The sequence below is a fragment of the Astyanax mexicanus genome, unplaced genomic scaffold, assembly GCF_023375975.1.
Source record: "Astyanax mexicanus isolate ESR-SI-001 unplaced genomic scaffold, AstMex3_surface scaffold_44, whole genome shotgun sequence".
Classification (NCBI taxonomy): domain Eukaryota; kingdom Metazoa; phylum Chordata; class Actinopteri; order Characiformes; family Acestrorhamphidae; genus Astyanax; species Astyanax mexicanus.
Window position 1 is genome coordinate 350682 of NW_026040054.1, and position 10932 is coordinate 361613.

Genomic DNA, 10932 nt, shown 5'->3' on the forward strand with positions numbered 1-10932 from the left:
ATACCGCGGGTCTTTTTCTGATTTGGGTCAAAAAATTGAAAAGTGCTTTTTTTCACATTTCTGAGCAAAATTTGGTCCAATTTACCATGCCCATGCATTTTCCCACTCTTTTGAGTCATTTTTCATGGAAAAAACAAGGTTTCATGAACGGTCAAAATTTTCGCCAAAATGACATACCGCGGGGTCTACGTTTTTTTCTGATTTGGGTCAAAAATTTAAAAGTGCTTTTTTCACATTTCTGAGCCAAATTCGGTCCAATTTACCATGCCCATGCATTTTCCCACTCATTTGAGTCATTTTTCATGGAAAAAACAAGGTTTCATGAATGGTCAAAATGTTCACCAAAATGACATACCGCGGGTCTACGTTTTTTTCTGATTTGGGTCAAAAATTGAAAAGTGCCTTTTGTCACATTTCTGAGCAAAATTTGGTCCAATTTACCATGCCCATGCATTTTCCCACTCATTTGAGTCATTTTTCATGGAAAAAACAAGGTTTCATGAATGGTCAAAATGTTCACCAAAATGACATACCGCGGGTCTACGTTTTTTTCTGATTTGGGTCAAAAATTGAAAAGTGCCTTTTGTCACATTTCTGAGCAAAATTCGTCCCAATTTACCATGCCCATGCATTTTCCCACTCATTTGAGTCATTTTTCATGAAAAAAAACAAGTTTTCATGAATGGTCAAAATTTTTGCCAAAATGACATACCGCGGGTCTACGTTTTTTTCTGATGTGGTTCAAAAACTGAAAAGTGCTTTTTTCACATTTCTGAGCAAAACTTGGTCCAATTTTCCATGATCATGCATTTTCCCACTCGTTTGAGTCATTTTTCATGGAAAAAACAAGGTTTCATGAATGGTCAAAATTTTCACCAAAATGACATACCGCGGGTCTACGTTTTTTTCTGATTTGGTTCAAAAATTGAAAGGTGCCTTTTGACACATTTCTGAGCAAAATTTGTCCCAATTTACCATGCCCATGCATTTTCCCACTCATTTGAGTCATTTTTCATGGAAAAAACAAGGTTTCATGAATGGTCAAAATTTTCACCAAAATGACATACCGTGGGTCTACGTTTTTTTCTGATTTGGGTCAAAAATTGAAAAGTGCTTTTTGTCACATTTCTGAGCAAAACTTGTCCCAATTTACCATGCCCATGCATTTTCCCACTCATTTGAGTCATTTTTCATTGAAAAAACAAGGTTTCATGAATGGTCAAAATTTTCACCAAAATGACATACCGCGGGTCTACGTTTTTTTCTGAATTGTGTCAAAAATTTAAAAGTGCTTTTTTCAAATTTCTGAGCAAAATTTGGTCCAATTTACCATGCCCATGCATTTTCCCACTCATTTGAGTAATTTTTCATGGAAAAAACAAGTTTTCATGAATGGTCAAAATTTTCACCAAAATGACATACCGCGGGTCTTTTTCTGATTTGGGTCAAAAAATTGAAAAGTGCTTTTTTTCACATTTCTGAGCAAAATTTGGTCCAATTTACCATGCCCATGCATTTTCCCACTCTTTTGAGTCATTTTTCATGGAAAAAACAAGGTTTCATGAACGGTCAAAATTTTCGCCAAAATGACATACCGCGGGGTCTACGTTTTTTTCTGATTTGGGTCAAAAATTTAAAAGTGCTTTTTTCACATTTCTGAGCCAAATTCGGTCCAATTTACCATGCCCATGCATTTTCCCACTCATTTGAGTCATTTTTCATGGAAAAAACAAGGTTTCATGAATGGTCAAAATGTTCACCAAAATGACATACCGCGGGTCTACGTTTTTTTCTGATTTGGGTCAAAAATTGAAAAGTGCCTTTTGTCACATTTCTGAGCAAAATTTGGTCCAATTTACCATGCCCATGCATTTTCCCACTCATTTGAGTCATTTTTCATGGAAAAAACAAGGTTTCATGAATGGTCAAAATGTTCACCAAAATGACATACCGCGGGTCTACGTTTTTTTCTGATTTGGGTCAAAAATTGAAAAGTGCCTTTTGTCACATTTCTGAGCAAAATTCGTCCCAATTTACCATGCCCATGCATTTTCCCACTCATTTGAGTCATTTTTCATGAAAAAAAACAAGTTTTCATGAATGGTCAAAATTTTTGCCAAAATGACATACCGCGGGTCTACGTTTTTTTCTGATGTGGTTCAAAAACTGAAAAGTGCTTTTTTCACATTTCTGAGCAAAACTTGGTCCAATTTTCCATGATCATGCATTTTCCCACTCGTTTGAGTCATTTTTCATGGAAAAAACAAGGTTTCATGAATGGTCAAAATTTTCACCAAAATGACATACCGCGGGTCTACGTTTTTTTCTGATTTGGTTCAAAAATTGAAAGGTGCCTTTTGACACATTTCTGAGCAAAATTTGTCCCAATTTACCATGCCCATGCATTTTCCCACTCATTTGAGTCATTTTTCATGGAAAAAACAAGGTTTCATGAATGGTCAAAATTTTCACCAAAATGACATACCGTGGGTCTACGTTTTTTTCTGATTTGGGTCAAAAATTGAAAAGTGCTTTTTGTCACATTTCTGAGCAAAACTTGTCCCAATTTACCATGCCCATGCATTTTCCCACTCATTTGAGTCATTTTTCATTGAAAAAACAAGGTTTCATGAATGGTCAAAATTTTCACCAAAATGACATCCCGCTGGTCTACGTTTTTTTCTGAATTGTGTCAAAAATTTAAAAGTGCTTTTTTCAAATTTCTGAGCAAAATTTGGTCCAATTTACCATGCCCATGCATTTTCCCACTCTTTTGAGTCATTTTTCATGGAAAAAACAAGGTTTCATGAACGGTCAAAATTTTCGCCAAAATGACATACCGCGGGGTCTACGTTTTTTTCTGATTTGGGTCAAAAATTTAAAAGTGCTTTTTTCACATTTCTGAGCAAAATTTGGTCCAATTTACGATGCCCATGCATTTTCCCACTCATTTGAGTCATTTTTCATGGAAAAAACAAGGTTTCATGAATGGTCAAAATGTTCACCAAAATGACATACCGCGGGTCTACGTTTTTTTCTGATTTGGGTCAAAAATTGAAAAGTGCCTTTTGTCACATTTCTGAGCAAAATTCGTCCCAATTTACCATGCCCATGCATTTTCCCACTCATTTGAGTCATTTTTCATGAAAAAAAACAAGTTTTCATGAATGGTCAAAATTTTTGCCAAAATGACATACCGCGGGGTCTACGTTTTTTTCTGATGTGGTTCAAAAACTGAAAAGTGCTTTTTTCACATTTCTGAGCAAAACTTGGTCCAATTTTCCATGATCATGCATTTTCCCACTCGTTTGAGTCATTTTTCATGGAAAAAACAAGGTTTCATGAATGGTCAAAATTTTCACCAAAATGACATACCGCGGGTCTACGTTTTTTACTGATTTGGGTCAAAAATTGAAAAGTGCTTTTTTCACATTTCTGAGCAAAATTTGGTCCAATTTACCATGCCCATGCATTTTCCCACTCATTTGAGTCATTTTTCATGGAAAAAACAAGGTTTCATGAATGGTCAAAATTTTCACCAAAATGACATACCGCGGGTCTACGTTTTTTTCTGATTTGTGTCAAAAATTTAAAAGAGCTTTTTTCACATTTCTGAGCAAAATTTGGTCCAATTTACCATGCCCATGCATTTTCCCACTCGTTTGAGTCATTTTTCATGGAAAAAACAAGGTTTCATGAATGGTCAAAATTTTCACCAAAATGACATACCGCGGGTCTACGTTTTTTTCTGATTTGGGTCAAAAATTGAAAAGTGCTTTTTTTTCACATTTCTGAGCAAAATTTGTCCCAATTTACCATGCCCGTGCATTTTCCCACTCATTTGAGTCATTTTTCATGGAAAAAACAAGGTTTCATGAATGGTCAAAATTTTCACCGAAATGACATACCGCGGGTCTACGTTTTTTTCTGATTTGGGTCAAAAATTTAAAAGTGCCTTTTGACACATTTCTGAGCAAAATTTGGTCCAATTTACCATGCCCATGCATTTTCCCACTCATTTGAGTCAATTTTCATGGAAAAAACAAGGTTTCATGAATGGTCAAAATTTTCACCAAAATGACATACCGCGGGGTCTACGTTTTTTTCTGATTTCGGTCAAAAATTGAAAAGTGCCTTTTGTCACATTTCTGAGCAAAATTTGGTCCAATTTACCATGCCCATGCATTTTCCCACTCATTTGAGTCATTTTTCATGGAAAAAACAAGGTTTCATGAATGGTCAAAATTTTCACCAAAATGACATACCGCGGGTCTACGTTTTTTTCTGATTTGGGTCAAAAATTGAAAAGTGCTTTTTTTTCACATTTCTGAGCAAAATTTGGTCCAATTTACCATGCCCATGCATTTTCCCACGCATTTGAGTCATTTTTCATGGAAAAAACAAGGTTTCATGAATGGTCAAAATTTTCACCAAAATGACATACCGCGGGTCTACGTTTTTTTCTGATTTGGGTCAAAAATTGAAAAGTGCTTTTTTCACATTTCTGAGCAAAATTTGGTCCAATTTACCATGCCCATGCATTTTCCCACGCATTTGAGTCATTTTTCATGGAAAAAACAAGGTTTCATGAATGGTCAAAATGTTCACCAAAATGACATACCGCGGGTCTACGTTTTTTTCTGATTTGGGTCAAAAATTGAAAAGTGCCTTTTGTCACATTTCTGAGCAAAATTTGGTCCAATTTACCATGCCCATGCATTTTCCCACTCATTTGAGTCATTTTTCATGGAAAAAACAAGGTTTCATGAATGGTCAAAATGTTCACCAAAATGACATACCGCGGGTCTACGTTTTTTTCTGATTTGGGTCAAAAATTGAAAAGTGCCTTTTGTCACATTTCTGAGCAAAATTCGTCCCAATTTACCATGCCCATGCATTTTCCCACTCATTTGAGTCATTTTTCATGGAAAAAACAAGGTTTCATGAATGGTCAAAATTTTCACCAAAATGACATACCGCGGGTCTACGTTTTTTTCTGATTTGGGTCAAAAATTGAAAAGTGCTTTTTTCACATTTCTGAGCAAAATTTGGTCCAATTTACCATGCCCATGCATTTTCCCACTCATTTGAGTCATTTTTCATGAAAAAAAACAAGTTTTCATGAATGGTCAAAATTTTTGCCAAAATGACATACCGCGGGGTCTACGTTTTTTTCTGATTTGTGTTAAAAATTTAAAAGTGCTTTTTTCACATTTCTGAGCAAAATTTGTCCCAATTTACCATGCCCATGCATTTTCCCACTCATTTGAGTCATTTTTCATGGAAAAATCAAGGTTTCATGAATGGTCAAAATTTTCACCAAAATGACATACCGCGGGTCTACGTTTTTTTCTGATTTGGGTCAAAAATTTAAAAGTGCTTTTTTCACATTTCTGAGCAAAATTTGGTCCAATTTACCATGCCCATGAATTTTCCCACTCATTTGAGTCATTTTTCATGGAAAAAACAAGTTTTCATGAATGGTCAAAATTTTCACCAAAATGACATACCGCAGGGTCTACGTTTTTTTCTGATTTGGGTCAAAAATTGAAAAGTGCTTTTTTCACATTTCTGAGCAAAATTTGGTCCAATTTACCATGCCCATGCATTTTCCCACTCATTTGAGTCATTTTTCATGGAAAAAACAAGGTTTCATGAATGGTCAAAATTTTCACCAAAATGACATACCGCGGGTCTACGTTTTTTACTGATTTGGGTCAAAAATTGAAAAGTGCCTTTTGTCACATTTCTGAGCAAAATTTGTCCCAATTTACCATGCCCGTGCATTTTCCCACTCGATTGAGTCATTTTTCATGGAAAAAACAGTGTTTCATGAATGGTCAAAATTTTCACCAAAATGACATACCGCGGGTCTACGTTTTTTTCTGATTTGGGTCAAAAATTGAAAAGTGCTTTTTTCACATTTCTGAGCAAAATTTGGTCCAATTTACCATGCCCATGCATTTTCCCACTCATTTGAGTCATTTTTCATGGAAAAAACAAGGTTTCATGAATGGTCAAAATTTTCACCAAAATGATATACCGCGGGTCTACGTTTTTTTTTTATTTGGGTCAAAAATTGAAAAGTGCTTTTTTTCACATTTCTGAGCAAAATTTGTCCCAATTTACCATGCCCATGCATTTTCCCACTCATTTGAGTCATTTTTCATGGAAAAAACAAGTTTTAATGAATGGTCAAAATTTTGTACTGTCAGCTAGCCCCCTGACAGTTTTTAGTAGTGCCGGCATACTGTCAGGAAGCTCCCTGACAGTTTTTAAAACTGCCAGCGTACTGTCAGGAAGCCCCCTGTCAGTTTTTAGTACTGCCGGGTACGTGCCTGGCACTGCCGGGTCGATGAAAAAGTGGCTGGCGTAGCAAGCCCCCTGACAGTTTTTAGTAGTGCCGGCGTACTTTCAGGAAGCTACCTGACAGTTTTTAAAACTGCCGGCGTACTGTCAGCAGGCTCCCTGACAGTTTTTGAAACTGCCGGCTTACTGTCAGCAAGCTCCCTGACAGTTTTTAATACTGCCGGCGTACTGTCAGCTAGTCCCCTGACAGTTATTAATAGTGCCGGCGTACTGTCAGGAAGCTCCCTGACAGTTTTTAATACTGCCGTCGTACTGTCAGGAAGCTCCCTGACAGTTTTTAATACTGCCGGCGTACTGTCAGCTAGTCCCCTGACAGTTTTTAGTAGTGCCGACATACTGTCAGGAAGCTACCTGACAGTTTTTAAAACTGCCGGCATACTGTCAGCAAGCCCCCTGACAGTTTTTAGTAGTGCCGGCGTACTGTGTTACGACCCCTGGTCGTATTGGTTTTTCTTTGTGTGTCCTCTGTGCTGTTTGTGTTTTAGTTTTTGATTGTAGGACCATGATTGGCCACCAGGGGTGCACTCTATAAAAGGGCAAGAGGAAACCTGACCTGGGAGAGACGTTCAGGGCTCCTCCCCTTTCCTGACCTGGAACAACTTCCTGCTCAGACCAACCCGTCACCTCCATTTTGCATTCTGTGTGTTGCTTTAGTTTTTGCTTTAATATAGATTAGTCTTTGGGTAAAGTAGGGGGTGAGTGCCATTTTGTTTTGCTACCCTTTTCTCCTGTTTTGGTGAAAGGGAGTCAGGGTAGTTTGTGTATTTAGTTTTCTTTATTTTGACAGGTTCAGTTAGTTGTCTTTGTTTGTTAGTTGGTTTTATTTGTTATTTTGGCCTACGCTCACTCCTGAAGTCATATTCCCTTATTTTTTATCAATAAATTCATCCTGTTTTAATTCATTTTTGGTGTCTGGTGTTTGGTCTGGCAGAGGGTCTGGGGAGAGAGCCCACTCTTATTTTCTGTTACGGCCTGACCCTAGACCGGGTCGTAACAGAATGGGGGCTCGTCCTCTGCTAATTTTGTCCAGGTAGGTATTTCTTTGGTGTGTGTTTTGCTGGCAGTTTTATATTGGTGGGGGAGGTGTGTGGTGAGAATTATGTGACTTTCAAAAATTTGGTCTTAGTAATTTTTATTGCCCTCCCATTTTAGCTAATGAAGTTTGCACTTTGTTTGAATGAGGAGATTTCAGACTCTGTTTTAGGTGCAGGCCCCAGATCCTGCTTACAGGCCCAATACAGTGGACACAGGTGTTGCAAAAGGTGAGTCAGTTCTTCATTCAGTGGTGGAGACCAATGGTGGTGAAGTTAAGATTTCCCAAACGCATAGATCCTGAGCTGTTGCTGTTTGAGGCTTTTGAATGCAGAAGACTGGTGGTTCTATGGGTGCTTGACATGTTATTAAGTTAAATGTTGCAGTTGTGTTGTCTGCTCATTTGTGGCCATTGTGGTGGCTTGGGCCTACCTTAGTCAAGTGAACCCTTCCTTTTGTGCAGCAGGGTTGCTGGCACATTTACCTGCAGTGTTGCACCTTGGAGTTAAGTTTCTCCTCCGTTAGTGAAATATGCTCTACCCTTTCAGTTACAGGTTATTAGCATTTGGCAAACCTATTAAATATGAATTTTGGTGAAAACTGCCAGCTAAACATTTTGGTTTGTGGTATGAGTACCCTTTCTGTTATGTTAAGTTAATTTGCTTTTAGGGAATACTACTGGACAAAATTGTTCTTGTTGTTAAAAATTCTCAGGCAGCTATGTGAAGATGCCACTAGACCATTGACACATGCTCTAGTATTTTGTTATTTGTGTTTAGCAATTACTTATGTAAAGTTGTGGTATCTTGCCAGTTTTCATTAAGTACATTTGAATTTGCTGTTTTGTTTTAGGAAAATGTTTTTTTGAACAACCTTTTGCCTAAACCTAGTTCATTGTTCTTAAGGCTCTGTTGTATAGGACACCCCTGCATGACAGTACTTCATTCGGTTTTGTTGTTTGTAGCATTAGGATTATTGATTTATCTTTTGTTAGGGCTTGATTGCCTTCTTTGCAGTGGCAAAAAGGCGTGAGTTGTAGGATCTTCCTTCAGTGGAAGGAGATCTAGCTTGGTCAGTTTTTTTTTTCTGACATTTGTTTATGTAGGATCTCTCTTCAGTGGAAGTAGATCTGATTTGGTCAGTTTTCTGACGTTTGTGTATGTGGGATCTCTCTTCGGTGGAAGAAGATCTGATTTGGTCAGTTTTGCTGATGCATGTGTATGTAGGATCTCTCTTCAGTGGAAGTAGATCTGATTTGGTCAGTCTGACATTTTGTGTGTTGATTTATTTCTTTTTTGTTTGTGGTGTGCTCCTTTTGCCCTAGAGGAGACTAGTTTAGTTTATATTCCTAAGCTCACTTTGTTCATTATTTGCAAGTGATACATAGACTCCTGCCTGTGAATGTGTTCAAATCTGTCTTTGAGATTTAATTCTGTTTTATCATGTGATGGTTAATTTATTTTTTTTTTTGGCATTTGTGATTCTTTGACTTAAAAATGTTAAATGTGTCAAACATAGAATGTTTGTTTTAAGGGTGGGGGTGTTACGACCCCTGGTCGTATTGGTTTTTCTTTGTGTGTCCTCTGTGCTGTTTGTGTTTTAGTTTTTGATTGTAGGACCATGATTGGCCACCAGGGGTGCACTCTATAAAAGGGCAAGAGGAAACCTGACCTGGGAGAGACGTTCAGGGCTCCTCCCCTTTCCTGACCTGGAACAACTTCCTGCTCAGACCAACCCGTCACCTCCATTTTGCATTCTGTGTGTTGCTTTAGTTTTTGCTTTAATATAGATTAGTCTTTGGGTAAAGTAGGGGGTGAGTGCCATTTTGTTTTGCTACCTTTTTCTCCTGTTTTGGTGAAAGGGAGTCAGGGTAGTTTGTGTATTTAGTTTTCTTTATTTTGACAGGTTCAGTTAGTTGTCTTTGTTTGTTAGTTGGTTTTATTTGTTATTTTGGCCTACGCTCACTCCTGAAGTCATATTCCCTTATTTTTTATCAATAAATTCATCCTGTTTTAATTCATTTTTGGTGTCTGGTGTTTGGTCTGGCAGAGGGTCTGGGGAGAGAGCCCACTCTCATTTTCTGTTACGGCCTGACCCTAGACCGGGTCGTAACAACTGTCAGGAAGCTACCTGACAGTTTTTAAAACTGCCGGCATACTGTCAGCAAGCCCCCTGACAGTTTTTAGTAGTGCCGGCGTACTTTCAGGAAGCTCTCTGACAGTTTTTAATACTGCCGGCGTACTGTCAGCTAGCCCCCTGACAGTTTTTAAAACTGCCGGCATACTGTCAGCAAGCCCCCTGACAGTTTTTAGTAGTGCCGGCGTACTTTCAGGAAGCTCCCTGACAGTTTTTAATACTGCCGGCGTACTGTCAGCAAGCCCCCTGACAGTTTTTAAAACTGCCGGCGTACTGTCAGGAAGCCCCCTGTCAGTTTTTAGTACTGCCGGGTACGTGCCTGGCACTGCCGGGTCGATGAAAAAGTGGCTGGCGGGTGACGTCACGCAGACCCACCACTGCCGCCCGTCTCCCCGCAGGCAAAGATCCAACCCCAACTGTTTGGACGTTTAACTATGACCACAACTTGGAGGACAATATGCAGTTAAACATTTGATCTTCGGACTAGGTAACTTTTTTTGGACGTTATGGTGACAGGTGCATGAAATTGACATTATTAAAGAATACATATTTTTTTATTTATAATATATCAACATCATTGTTATAAATATTGTTAATCAGTATGAATATAGACTATTTGATTAAGCGTCATTTATTAATAATTATTTATTATTAATTATTTAGTAGATTATATTTTTGTATCTATTTAATTAATTAACGAATTTAGGTATTTATGTATGTATTTTTCTATTTGAAAATGCAATCTGTGCGGAAAATTGTTAGGTTGATTTTAACCAGTCAACACCACTCTGATTTGCTGAGACCGCACTGATCACAACCATAGACTGTATATAAGTATAGACAGCACGACAGGGGTTGAAAAGTGAAGCCACAACGTCTCTGGTTTCAGTACAGCTTTTAACCCTAAAGCCTATTTCCATTCAACTGAATGAAAGATGACGGAATTTTTATCTAAAATTACACATCCAGGATTTTTTTGGAAAGTTGATTTCTGTACATTCTGCAAGCCCCACTCCTTTGTTAATAACCACAGTGTTTTTTTTTTTTTTTTTTTTTTTACAGTACCCTCAGGAAAACTTTCTCTCCAGTTTTTTTTTTTGGTAAGTGGATCATTTCTCTCCATCAGTTCATTAGTATTCATACTGTAGATCCATGCGGTTCTTGACTCACTTTCCAACTCGCGTTTTAGGTTTCCAAACCAAAGATTTATTTCTTTACAAAATAATACACAAGAAAACTGAACAAAAAACGATTAAAATGCTTATAAACAGAAAACTAGGTACTTATATTCATGTTCCTAATTCCTAAATCCTAAAACTGCGGTCAGAAAAGGTCTTGTTTTTTTCTCCTGCCCAAAAAACACTGTAATTATCCGAATCTAACCTGCTACAGGTG